This window comes from Harpia harpyja, chromosome 4 (genome assembly GCF_026419915.1).
Source record: "Harpia harpyja isolate bHarHar1 chromosome 4, bHarHar1 primary haplotype, whole genome shotgun sequence".
NCBI classification, from domain to species: Eukaryota; Metazoa; Chordata; class Aves; order Accipitriformes; family Accipitridae; genus Harpia; species Harpia harpyja.
The window spans coordinates 84,208,604-84,220,828 of record NC_068943.1 but is presented as its reverse complement, the minus strand read 5'-3'; the positions used below and the strand labels follow the sequence as shown (position 1 = coordinate 84,220,828).

General features: G+C 53.4%; 1 protein-coding gene across 1 annotated transcript in view; it reads right to left on the bottom strand.

The window, feature by feature from the left end:
- Positions 1-12,225, bottom strand: part of SKAP1 (src kinase associated phosphoprotein 1) — a 158,103-nt gene that overhangs the window by 45,963 nt on the left and 99,915 nt on the right. The gene's annotated exons all lie outside the window — the stretch shown is intronic.

Here is a 12,225-nt window from a genome sequence, read left to right as displayed (position 1 = left end):
CAGGGGATGCAGCAGCCCTGTGCAGCCTCCACCCCAGTTTAGACAACTTTCTGCAGGACACGAGGGAAATCACTGGAAAGAGACAGTTGTCCCACGCCAAATTCATTAGACCACGCCGTCTCTCATCTGTCAACTAATTTGACTGAAATTTATACATCACTCTGCTCGTACTGGTCCAGCTCAGCAATGGCATGAGTCTTTCTGCCGCCGCGGTGACCCCTGCTCCATCTTCCATCCCCTCCACCGAGCCCTGTCCCTCTCCAGCCCGCACTGGGGACACCCCCAATCCCACTGGCCAGGGAACCCGAGGAACCCCCCGAAACAGCACCCGGGCAGAGGCACGAGGGCTGGGAGCACACAGAGAGCAGTGGGAACGTCAGCGCTGCACAGCCTTCCCCTTCCAAGACCGTGCCAAAAGCAGGAGCTGGGGCTGGCCTTGGACTTCACTTCTTTTCCCATTTTGGGCACTTATTGCAAAGCAGTCCCCTGAGGCCTGACCCTGCAGCAGGGACACGGCAAGCCCTGCTCGGCAAAGGAGATGCTGGAGGCAACAAAATTGGGGTATTTCTCTGCAGTGGGGCAAAACAGAGAGGAAATTTGGCGTTTCTTGCGCTTTACATCACTGACGGCGCACAGAGCTGGGGCACAGACCGAGGGCTCTGTGCCGAGCCGGTTTCACGCTTTCCTTAAATCTCCAGCCATGCCGACACGTCGGGCAGAGCCGAGCTCGGTGGCATCACCCCGCTGCCCCGAGCATCCGGGCGGGAAGCGGAGATGAAACTTGGCCACTGCTTTTCCTTGTTCCAGATAAGAAAATCATTTGTCACCGGGGAGGGGGGGGCAAGCTTTTATCGGGAAAGTGTCAGTCTGTCCACACGACCTGGAGAACAAATGTGTGTTTTATCATCCGCCCAACAAACCCCGCCGAACACCTGCAGCAGGCGTGTGCCCCGGCCGCTCTCGCCCCGCCGCCGCAGAGGGAGAAAGTCACAGTGATGGATTTGCCCATCTTAATTAATGTAAACAAACAAAAGAGGAACATCAAATAATGCCCTTGACAGCCTGAAAACGGAGCCGGGAGAGCAGAGAGCGCTTTATAAAAGAAGGCCTTTTGATGTGCAGGCCACAGGATCAACGTTTGTAAATAGCAGCAGCTCCGTATCACGGCTTATCTAAATATTTTCATTTCCCATCACAAGCTGAGAGCCAGGGGTTGATCGTTTTGTACTCTTCAACTTTCAGCTTTCACCCTGCAGCCCCGGAGCGAGCAAGCGGAGGAGGGCGGTGGGGGGTCACCCACTCCCCATCCCTCCCGGCTGTGCCGCGCTCCCTAATCTCCCTATGGAAAAGAGCCCACCGCTGATATGGGGCACCTGGGAGACCCAGCCCGGAGGTGCCAGTGCTGCTCTCCCTGGCACGGCCATTCACCCAAGGGATGCTGAGCCCCCCCAGCAGACCCAGTCGGCTGCAGCCCTCACCGGTCCCATCCTCTTCTCCCTCCAGACACGAGCGGAGGAACGGATCGGAGGGTTAGGGCGGTTCACGAGCAGAACGTGAATCAACAGTGTCACACCGGGGGGATGAAGCATCACCTGGCGATGTATAAACAGGATTAGCATTCCTGAGACATGTGAAGAAATCCTTCCCCTCCGCTCGGCTCTGGGCAGGATCCCGGATCCCAGCAGGGCTCCTCCTGCCCGGCCACCCTTTCTCCTTATCCGCACTGGACACTGCAACGGGGGTCCCTGCAGGGAAAGGAGACATGTGCCAGCCCCAAGGGCTGCTGTAGGAGTAGGGCAGTCCAGGGCAATCCCCCCGATTTTGGGGGGCAGAGGGTGGGGTTATCGCTGCGGGTGTCAGACAAGACGGGGAAGCCCACGCTTAATCCTGAGCAGCAACGACACCAAAATTAGGCAGAAAAGGAAGGGAGAAAAAAAGCTTTACACCATAAATATCCTGTGAATTCCCGTCTTGACATCAGGGTTACATTTCGGGTCTTTAAAAACACATACGACTAAAATCAAGTGCTTCCATCAGCTTCTCTGGCATATTTACGGTCGCGGGGAAGGGCTCCCAGACAGAAAACCCACTTTGACTTATAAAGGCCCTGGCAAAGGTCAGCGCAGGGATGGACAGGGGTGAAGTACTTCTCTCCTGCGACCGCAGGGTGGGGGGAACCCCCCAACCTAGAGGCAGGGGCTATAGCCCACCTCCACCCCGGACCTGGTACCCAGGGGATGCTGCCATGGGGGGGGGGTGTTGGATGTCCCCCAGGGGCTGAGGCCACCGTGCCCGGGCAGGGCTGTGGGGGGGGGGATGAAGGGGCTGGGGGGGGCAGAGGAAGGAGGAGAAGGACCCTGTCGTTCCGGAGCTTCGCCACAAGGAAGCAGCAGAAGCCCAGGATTGAAGCCAGGAGCCGAGAGCATCGTGGTCCAGCCCCGGGGACAGCGACAGCAGCAGCAGGGCCGGGCCCTGCTGGGGGCAAGGTGGGACACCCCCCCCCCCAAACTTTGCCTTCCCCAAAGAGGGGTTGTGATGATCCCCCCCCCCCCCCAAGAGAGCTCTCCAGCACCCTGCCCCTGGGGAACCCCAGTCCTGGGGGTGCTCCCCCCCACCCCGGCTGCGGGCGATGTCCAGGAGCACAAAGCAGGCTGGAAGACGGGGGGCTGTTATATCACCCAGAAAAATAATGGTCAGAGCCCTTGGTCCCAATCCTTGTTATCCTGAAGAGCTTAGAGAGGAGGGAACTGGTGAGGAACTATATTTGGGCAGAGTCAAAGACGTGGGGGTAAAACCGGGCTCTCCCAGTTCCCAGTCTGGTGTCCTACAGGTTAGACTGGCCAAGTGCGACCTCTCCCAGCCTTCCCTGGTCCCACGTCCCTTCAGCCCACCCTCAGCCCAGGCCGGAGGGATGATGTGGGACGGCTGGCAGGGTGCTGGCAGGGGTGGCACCCTGCCCCCAGCCCCATCCCACCAGGGTTCGGGGGGCTCCGGTAACCCCTGGCAGGTCGGCGACGGCACACTTTGCCATAGCTTTTGGAGTAGCTGTACTTTCATGTCCCCGTTTCTGCTCGCGATGGGGATGCCAAGGCAAGCGGATGGCCCAGCACGCTCCTGCCCTTCCCCTCTCCTGGCTTCATCGCTTTTCCTCTGCAGAGTTTTTAGAAAAGTGCTGAATGCGGCACTGCTTCACTGTAATTATTTATCCAAAGGTGGGGGATGAGAGAAACACACTATGATTAAAAAAATTATTGGTAAAAGGAGATAAAATAAAGTATTGATCGTGTTGGCTGTATCCCACCTCTGGAAATATAAGAAAGTGACAGGGCTGTATAAAGAATGCCAGGTCCAAAAAAGAAGCTGCTTCTTATTACATCTCAGATACCCACTAAGTGATAAATCCAGGCCGCTATAGATCAGGAGTTTATTATAAAAAGCACCAAATGTGGTTAATCAGATGTGTCCTTGGCTACAAATCCAGGCTGGCTCGGGGGCTCAGGACCCAGGGGTGACATTTGGACCTTAACCCAACCTCCAGCACCCCACTGGGTAAAGGCTCTGATTAGGGATTTGGCATTAACCACACGTAACCTGCTCTATGAAAATGGGGAGAAAAAGGCCAATTTTCAGCGCCAGTTCTGCACCCCTTTAATACTAAGCCTTAAAATTCCTGCCTGGCAGAGAAGGAGCTGAAGAATAGCAGGGCTTGGCTCTGCAATCCCAATTCCTGGTATAGAGACAGGGCTGAAATGTTTAGGCAAAGGTGAGAGAGACACTGAGACCCTTGAAACGTCTCTCATCAAATCAAAACACTGAGCTTAATGGCTCTGGCTACCTCAGAGACCAATAAAAGCCCCAAAACCGGTTATGAGACTGTGATCTGAGGTTAGAGGAAACCTGGCAGAGTGCTGACTGATTGGAGAGTTATTGGAAATAAATAAAAAGGTTGCATTAAACCTAACGGAAGGTCACAGCGCGAGCGTATCTCATGGAAGGTGACTGCCCTCATTACCCATACCGGGGTACCCCCCTGCACCTTGGGGATGGTGCTGGTGGTTTCAAGTCGCTTTGTGGAAAAGAGATTTATATAAAACTGATTATTGTTATTTTTGCAGTGGAGGAACAGCGCATTCATCAGGCCACTCTACCTTCCCCTGCTTTCGGTTACTTCACTTGAGGCACCTGCAACCAACCCCCTTTTCCAGCCCTAAATTAAAAATAAAATTTAAAAAGGCAAATAAAAGCCTTCGGGAGGGAACGCAGTGGTGCTGGTCAGTCCTTCCCCACCAGGACTTGCCTCCAACCACCCCTTACCCGCCCTGAGCTGGCTGTGCAGCATCGCTCCCTCTTCTCTCCATCTCCGGGGCGTGCGGAGCCTTTAGCGTAGGCGTTTCTGCTGACCCTAAAATGCAAGAGGACTTAGGCTGTATCCTCCCGAAACCTATCCGAGGTAAGATGCAAAGGGCTTATCTCCACAGGAGATACCTTATCTCTTACAATGTGAGCACTCACTTTTTTAGCCTCCTTTGAAAACCCCGGCTTTCTAAACCGAGGAGGAAACCCAGACAGGGCAGACGATCGAGGCATTAAACAAACTGAAGCCCCAAAAATATGAGCACAGAGCAAAAAGGGCTCACATAACTTCATATGCCATGTTATTCGTGTAGCTTCAGATGCCACCACCCTGCATTTCTCCCTTGACACTCCTGTAAATTTTCAGCTTTTCGTTGGACCTTTGCACAGAAGGTACCAAGTTCTCACAGGAAAACCATTAAAAACAAAATTCCGACCAGCAGAGTCAAACTGGAAGTTCCTGACAGCTCGACTCTGAACAACCATGGGCCACGGCAAGCCTGCTAATTTGCCCCAGAATCTATAAATCTGAAAACTACAAGATATATTAACTCTGTAACCTCAGTCCTTCTAACCCCAAGAAAGCTCTCCCACAGGAACGAAGCATCTTTTCATCTTTACTGCACGTAACTGAGCTGGGATGGGTTCACCGCAAACTTTCTCCTCCAGGAAGGGAGACGGTGTGTGTTCCTCCATCCCCAAGGACCCTCTCGGCGTTGAGGGGAAGGAGAGGAACATCATGAAGAATTTGTAACCGTGCATGTAGGGATGACATTTATAGGGCTCTCAAATTGGAAACTGTACATTTTATTGCACTCTCTGTCAAAAAATGCAGTTCCATCAGAGGCGAGAACGACAAGGGAAACAACCAATCAATATCTGGGCCTCTAATATCTGGACTGAAAAAAATCATTATCCTGTTACTTTTATTATGGCGTTATGCTTGAAATATGATAGTTTAAGGTTGTTTCCATTACCTAGACAATTTTTAAGGGGTGTTTCCCTCCCCTCCGCCTCTGGCTCAACTCCCTTTGGGCTGAAAATCAGAACAAGCCACTCAAGGGGGGGATACGTAGGTCCTGGCTCCCCCCAGCCCCGGGGTGGGTATTTCGGGAGCCCTATAGATCTCAACTGCCTCTGGAGACACCAAGAGGACAGAGGGACCCCAGGTCCAAGCACACGTGCTCAAGCCAAGCGAGGTAGATCTGTGTCCCGCTGCTGAAATGCTGAACCAAATAATTTGGCTCTTGCTTCACCAACTCCCTCGTGCAAGCCCTGCAGCCTGCCCCAGTTGCCATCCCAGGCGGCTCTCCGCTGGCTTTCGGTGGCGTGCCGTTGCCGCCGGCACAACCAAAACATCAGCAGCAGTCAGGAGCGAGGAAAGACCATCTCATCCGTCACCCCCAGCACACGGTCCTTGCCCCAAAGAGTTAATCTGCCCATACACACACGGTGCTGTTAAGGACCCAGCTGGGCAAACTCACCCTCCCCAAGCACAACAGCTCACAAGGAGACCCTCTGCCTTAACCGTGCAGGTTTTTCTTTCTTTGGGGGCAGTTTGGGGAACGCTAGAGTTGTATTTAAGCTCTGGGTTTGTGTTTGGAAGATTATTGATGAAGTTTTGCATTACCCAGGCTAAAAGCCCTGTGCTGCTTCTCTCTTCCAGACTGTCTCGCTTCAGTCCCGCAGAGCACTAAGTGGGCCCTTAATGAACAAGAGAAAGGTTATCAGGACCCGCATGGGGCTCAACCGTCTGCTCCACTGAAAATCAGGAGACGCCACAGATAAGAGTTCAAAGCGATGCAAAGAGACAGCCCGTGCTGGCTGCCGCTCATGCCACGGCGTGCCAAGGGAGCCGGTTCCCAGCACCGAGCAAGGGGAACAGGTAAACAGCCATCCTCCGTGCATCCCCAGGTTCCAGTGCTGCCCTGGAGCAATGGGCAGGGGAGATGGACCAGTGAGGATGCCCCTCGGCTCCGGTCCACAACACCTCCGAGCCCCAGCACGCATCCTGCAGAGGATGCTGGTACCCAGCATCTCTTGGACAGAGCCTGCAGCCAAAGGTGCTCACGGCTAAGGGGTATTGCAGCTTATAAAACATGCAAGGTTGGCCACAGGACTGCCAGAACAGCAGGGATGTGACCCCAGGAGCAACACTGTCTGCTGGGGGCCCGTGATGGAGGGACATAAATTCCTTCCAGCCCTGGTTGCTGCAGACTGCGTGATGCATTCAGGCAGCACCCAGAGCATTTTGGTCAGGCTTTAGCAACTGAGGCAGGGAAAGAGAGCTCGCCAGAGCACTCGCACCAGGGAAAAACTCAGTGAATGAGCATAATAGGCATTGGAAGCTGCTACAGGATGGCTCTGGAGAACAGAGCTGGAACAAACCCCATGGATGTATAACAGAGTTCAACAAAAAACAAGGCCAAGAGCTCATAGAATGGAGTTGAAAATGCCCATCAGCATCTCTGACTCCTCCGGTACAGGCAGTTCCTCTTTTAGAGGACAGTCCAAAATGCGCTGTGGGACTCATCCATCAGAGGGACATTTAAGAGACTCTGCCCAGCTCTATTTACTCTGCTGACAGGGTCACAGGGAAAGTGTCTTCGTGACAACAGGGCGAACTGGATTAGAGGGCAAATCCTGGCGAGTCCCTGGCAGGGAGGGATGCTGGCAGCACAGCTCCTCGCCAGGACCCAGACCACAACCCATGAGACGATGTCACGGGGAGATGCAGGACAGTAACCACACATCCCCCATCATCAGGCCGACCATCGCAGCAGCATCCTGACGAGCCATGAACAGACATCTAGCAATTACCGAAAGCTGCAAAGGATAATTACTGCAAAGCAGAGGAGGGGAAAGGTTCCCAGAAAGCATTTTGTGCTTTAGCCTCCCCAGGCTGCAATAAGCACCAGGGTTAGTTGAGACACGCTCATTTCTTGCCCCTTTTTGAAGCTGTCATGCAACGTGGATCACCAAGCTGGCAATGCCATGACGGAGCCATCCCCGCACCCCCCCCCCGCTGTCACCTCTCCCCAGGGCCAGCTCAGAGCTACCTGCCCTCCCCTGCCATCCCACCTCAGTCTCTCTTTCTCTCTAAGAAATTATCTCACAGCGTATAGATTCCTCAGTGCCACGTTTTAGACGCCGCAGTTGTTTAAGCGGGACGCCCTGGAAGGTGCTAACCTTTAAAGGATTTGTGGCTGAAGAGCAGAGAGAGTTGGGAGAGACAGGGCAAGGAGCGAACGTGAAGAAAAGGCAGATCAATCCCAACGATTCATCATGCCAAGAGCTGTCCAAATAATCAAAGGCATCAGCCAGGTTGATGTATAGCTGATGTCACCGAGAGAGACCCTTAACAAGGCAGACAGTACAACAGCTGCTGGTCAGGGAGTGTCTCAGCACACGCCGGGCTGGGGCACGGGAACACAGCCCATCCATCACTGACCCACCTTAATGGCCAACCTTATTAGTAAGCGTTCGCCGGGGCCGACAGCCCACGGCAGCCGCCCCAAAACGGGCTGTCCCACCTGGCAGGAGAAGATGCTGGGGATGGGATGCTCACCGGTCAGGTTCAGTGGGCTCAGCCCCACGTGAGGGTGGGCACCGGTGGGGAACCGCGGGCGGTCGCCGACCATCGGGGCTGGCTCCGGTGTGGCCGGGAGCTTCGGGTGCATCCGTAAAGTGCATCCGTAAAGCCCCGTCAGCGGTGGCAGGACAGTGCTGCAGCAGGTCTGGAGGCAAGGGCCGCGGATATCCGAGGCATCCCCCATCTCTCTATACACTGAATATCTATCAGCAACGTGGGGTGAGACCCAGCCACTCTCCCAGCCCCGCTCTTCCACCCTGATGTCGCAGGACAGGGCACGGGCCCTCAGGGAGCCAGTTTTTACCATTATGGTGATTCTATAGGGCCAAGCTGGTGTGGAGGCTCCGGGACAATCCCCAAACCAAGGGTTCTCCCTCTGCCTTTGCCTCCCTGCTTCTGCCTCCACCGCATCTTTTACCTGAGCAGGGCTCACGTGTCTCAGCTCATTTTTTCATGCTGTAGGTGAGAGGCAATGGCTACAGCCCAACCACTGAGTAAAGAAATGGGGTTTCCCCCAGTTTCTGCCCTCCCGTGGGTGCACTTGAGGACAGAGCCCATGCACGAGGTTAAGCAGTGACATTCACCTGCTCAAGTCCCCAAATTCCTGCTACAAATCCTTCGCTGTGCTCTCAGCAGAGCTGTGGAGGTGACCTGAACATGGGGACCCAACAGTCCCAGGGACAGATGGGCATCGCCCAGCCAGGATGTGATCCCCCCCTCAGCAGCCAACAAGAGTGGAAAGGTCAGTAAAAGCTTTTGCTTCATTTCTTCCTCTATTTCTATTTTCCTGAGGAGATTCTGTCCCTTGAGTTCTACCCACAGGGTCAGCAAACCCGCCGGGGCTCCAGCCAGGATGCTGGGGGATGCATCAGGGATGGAAGCAGACTCCCACACCACACACCAGCCCACGGAAAAACACCGGCCCCACTCGCTGAGTCGGAAATCCTCGTGTGAAAACACAGCGGATTTACCAGCAGATGGCACTGGGCTCCCCCCGCCCACGGCCACCCGTGTCCCCACCGCCCCGCAGCACCTCAACACGCAGGAGGGGGAAAAGCATCTTCCCCTGGATACATCTCACACCAGAAACAGCTACCGGCATGTGCACGCACACACGTGTTTTCACGTGTGTGCATGTAGTGAGATTCTCTGCATGTAAAAATCATGCAAAACCCCCTTATTTTTCCTCATCCGGGGCAACAAGATGCGCTAATGCCTGTAATTAATTAATAACATTAATGCAGGTGAAATACATGGTGCTACAACATCTTAAAACCTCCTGCCATGGGGCAGGATGCAGTTCCTGCTCCTATATACATCGGCAACTATAAGAAGGCTCAGCATCACAGCCAAGCAGGCACAGCTCAGACCGAGCTCGGGTTTTCCTAAAATACCCTCTTTCTGCCAGGCCCCAAGTCAGGATCCCATTGGATTAACTGGAGTCCAGTTGATTGCTGCAGTTTCAATAGCTTGTTCAGACATCGATTGCCGTCATGTCACTGGGAGAAGAGGATTAATAATCGGGTGCTCAGGTTGGCTCAATACTGCTGATAGTGCCTGACAAAATACCGTTAGGAGCACTCCCACCGGAACACTATCTATGTAGGAAAGCTGCAAGAAACATCATTCAGGGTTTTGCGGAATAATGATTAACTCCAGATCTTCAGCCTAGAAAATCCAACAAATAGTTTCTATTATTTCCAGATAAATTCTCTCTCTTCTTCAGTTCATTGCTGTTGCACACGCAAACCTTTTCACCGAAACCCACCAGGGGAGATGCATCTTTTCCTGTCTCTCCCTCCTCCTTCTCCCCCCACAACCCCTTTATAATCCATCCCAGAGGAAACACACTTCTTGGTAATCCTCACATTTCTTCTGACCCTCAGCTAAGAAAAACACATCCCCTCGCAAGTCCCCGACGCTGCAGACGAGGAGCAGAGTCCCACCAGGTTCCCGTGTCGGGAGCGCTACCGATGTCCTGCCTGGCCTTGGGCATGTCACTTCTGCCTGCCACCGTCTCCCTGCCACCGCTCGTGCCTGTCTCGATGGCAAGGGACAGCCTCGCACCCGTGTCTCCCGGGCTCCCCGGGACCCACGGAGCAGCGGTACGGGCAGGGAGCTGCAGTGCCTCCTGACAACCCCCCTCGTTTCCAACCTCCCTGTCATTATCAGCAACCAGGACTGAGACTGAGCATGCAACAGCAGAGATGGTTCCTCAGCCGCGGAGGTGCGGGATCCGACTCGCCATCCCATCTTCCAGTCTCCGTGAGCCGGTGCTGGGTGCAGATCCGGTGACGTCCCTCCAAATCAAAGGAGGATGGGATTGGGGCAGTAAATCCCATCCCGGTGCACATCAGCCCGGCAGTAAATCGGAATCCTCTCCGTGCCCTCTTTATTATCACATTCACAGCATGAAGTTATGAGCTTCTTCACAGCTCCTGCTATAAAAATGTGATGGATGGCAGGGGAACCTCAGGGAGTTAATCTATTCTCCCATTAAATTTTACTTTAATTGGTCTTTGAGTCAATCAGAAACTCACTAGACAGTGAATTAAGAAAAGAAAAAGGAAAAAAAAAAGAATGAAACAGGGTGGGGGGAATAAAAGGAGGTGCCTTTTTGCTGTTACTATATTATACTGCTGGATTAGCCTTCTAGAGAAAGGCAAGAGGCCGGCAGGCCATGCAGAGAGATTTCTGCACGGCTTGAGGTACAGAGGGGGAGAGATAGTCAAGTAGTGCAAAACCAAAAAATCCTCGGAAAACACAGGGGCATCAATGAAATCTGGTCATCAGCAACGATAAAGCAGCAGCGAGCCGGCCCCGCGCTGGTGGCAGGGATGCGAGAGGGAGGATGGAAACGGCATCACTAAATAACTGACATCAATAACATTAACATGGAGGTTGGGGAATGGGGCAGCGTTCCTGATTTCTGGCAATCAGCGGTGTTATACGGCAGCAAAGCCTGGCCTAACGGCAGGCGGCACCCGGAGCGGTTCCGCTGAGGTCCCAGCATCGTCCCCATCCCCAATTTGCATTGGCACCACCAGGAGCAAATTGTACGGAGCAGTAAGGCAGGTTTGGTGATTGTGTTGCCTGTGTGGTATTAAAACCTTTAACGGGCTCCAGATAGAGGTATTCGGGGTCCATTAACGGTCTCCCAGGATTTCCCGTCTTATTAGAAGAATAAGAAGTGTATCAGTCTGCAGATCAAATGTCCTAAACAAAAATAAAAACTGCAGCAGTAAGAATAAAACCAGAGGAAAATGGAAGACAAAACAAGGCCGCTTTCGCTCAGGAGCAGCGTGCCGGCGCTGACGTCTAAAGTTTATGCCCTGGAATATATGATAATAAGGTTTTATGGGAGTGAGCCCTAGGGACAGGCATTGTCTCTGTAAACAACGGACTTCAGGGAAAAGCTGAGGTTTGAGTAATGTGCTCAACCTTCACTTATGATAATATATATATGCATATATGCATATGTGCATATATATGCACATACACACATATATACACACATAGGGCAGCAAGTGCAGGAAATTATCACCCTGCTCTGCCTGCAGGACCCCCCACTGCCTACACCCATCGAGAGCAAAATAACTGGCAGCCAGAATGAGAAATACCTTGTCCTGGACTGGTACGAGGTATTGAAACCAGTACCTCAGGCAGGGAGGAACCAGTCCCAGATGTGGCATGGCCTTAAGCTGGTGTGACATGCATCTGGGGGCTCTTTGCAGCAGAGCTGGACCAACAGACATGGTCAATATTTGCGCTGGAGTCAAATGCTTCAGCCTACGTGAGCCTGGTGGACCTGAGAGGGGTGCAGCACCTCCAGACCCCGATCTCAGAGGGTAAAACCTCTTCTTGGGGAGAGGGCCAGACTCCGAAAGCTCCCCCTTTGACCAGCCTTAGCGGCAGCTAGCAGGCAGTGAGCTGGAGGGAGAATTCACAGATCCCTGCTGCACGAATGGTCGCTTGCCAGTTGTGTGATTTCATCACGAGTATTGCAAATGTTTCCTTTAAAGCCCTGTGCTCCTGGAGTCCCGTGAATACACAACACACAGCTTCATTTTCCTTGTAGAGGAAAGAAAAGCTTTAAAACACAGGGGAAAAGACAGACAACAAAACCAGACCCTACATTTACGACACTTCAGAATTTCAGGCAGCACCGTCTTGACCTGGAGGGCAGTGAGGGGTGTGCTGGTATGAAGTACCAGGGTGCACGCATGACTCCATCTGCCTGAATCCACCTCCCAGGCAGCACGTGCTCTGAAAGCCAAAAA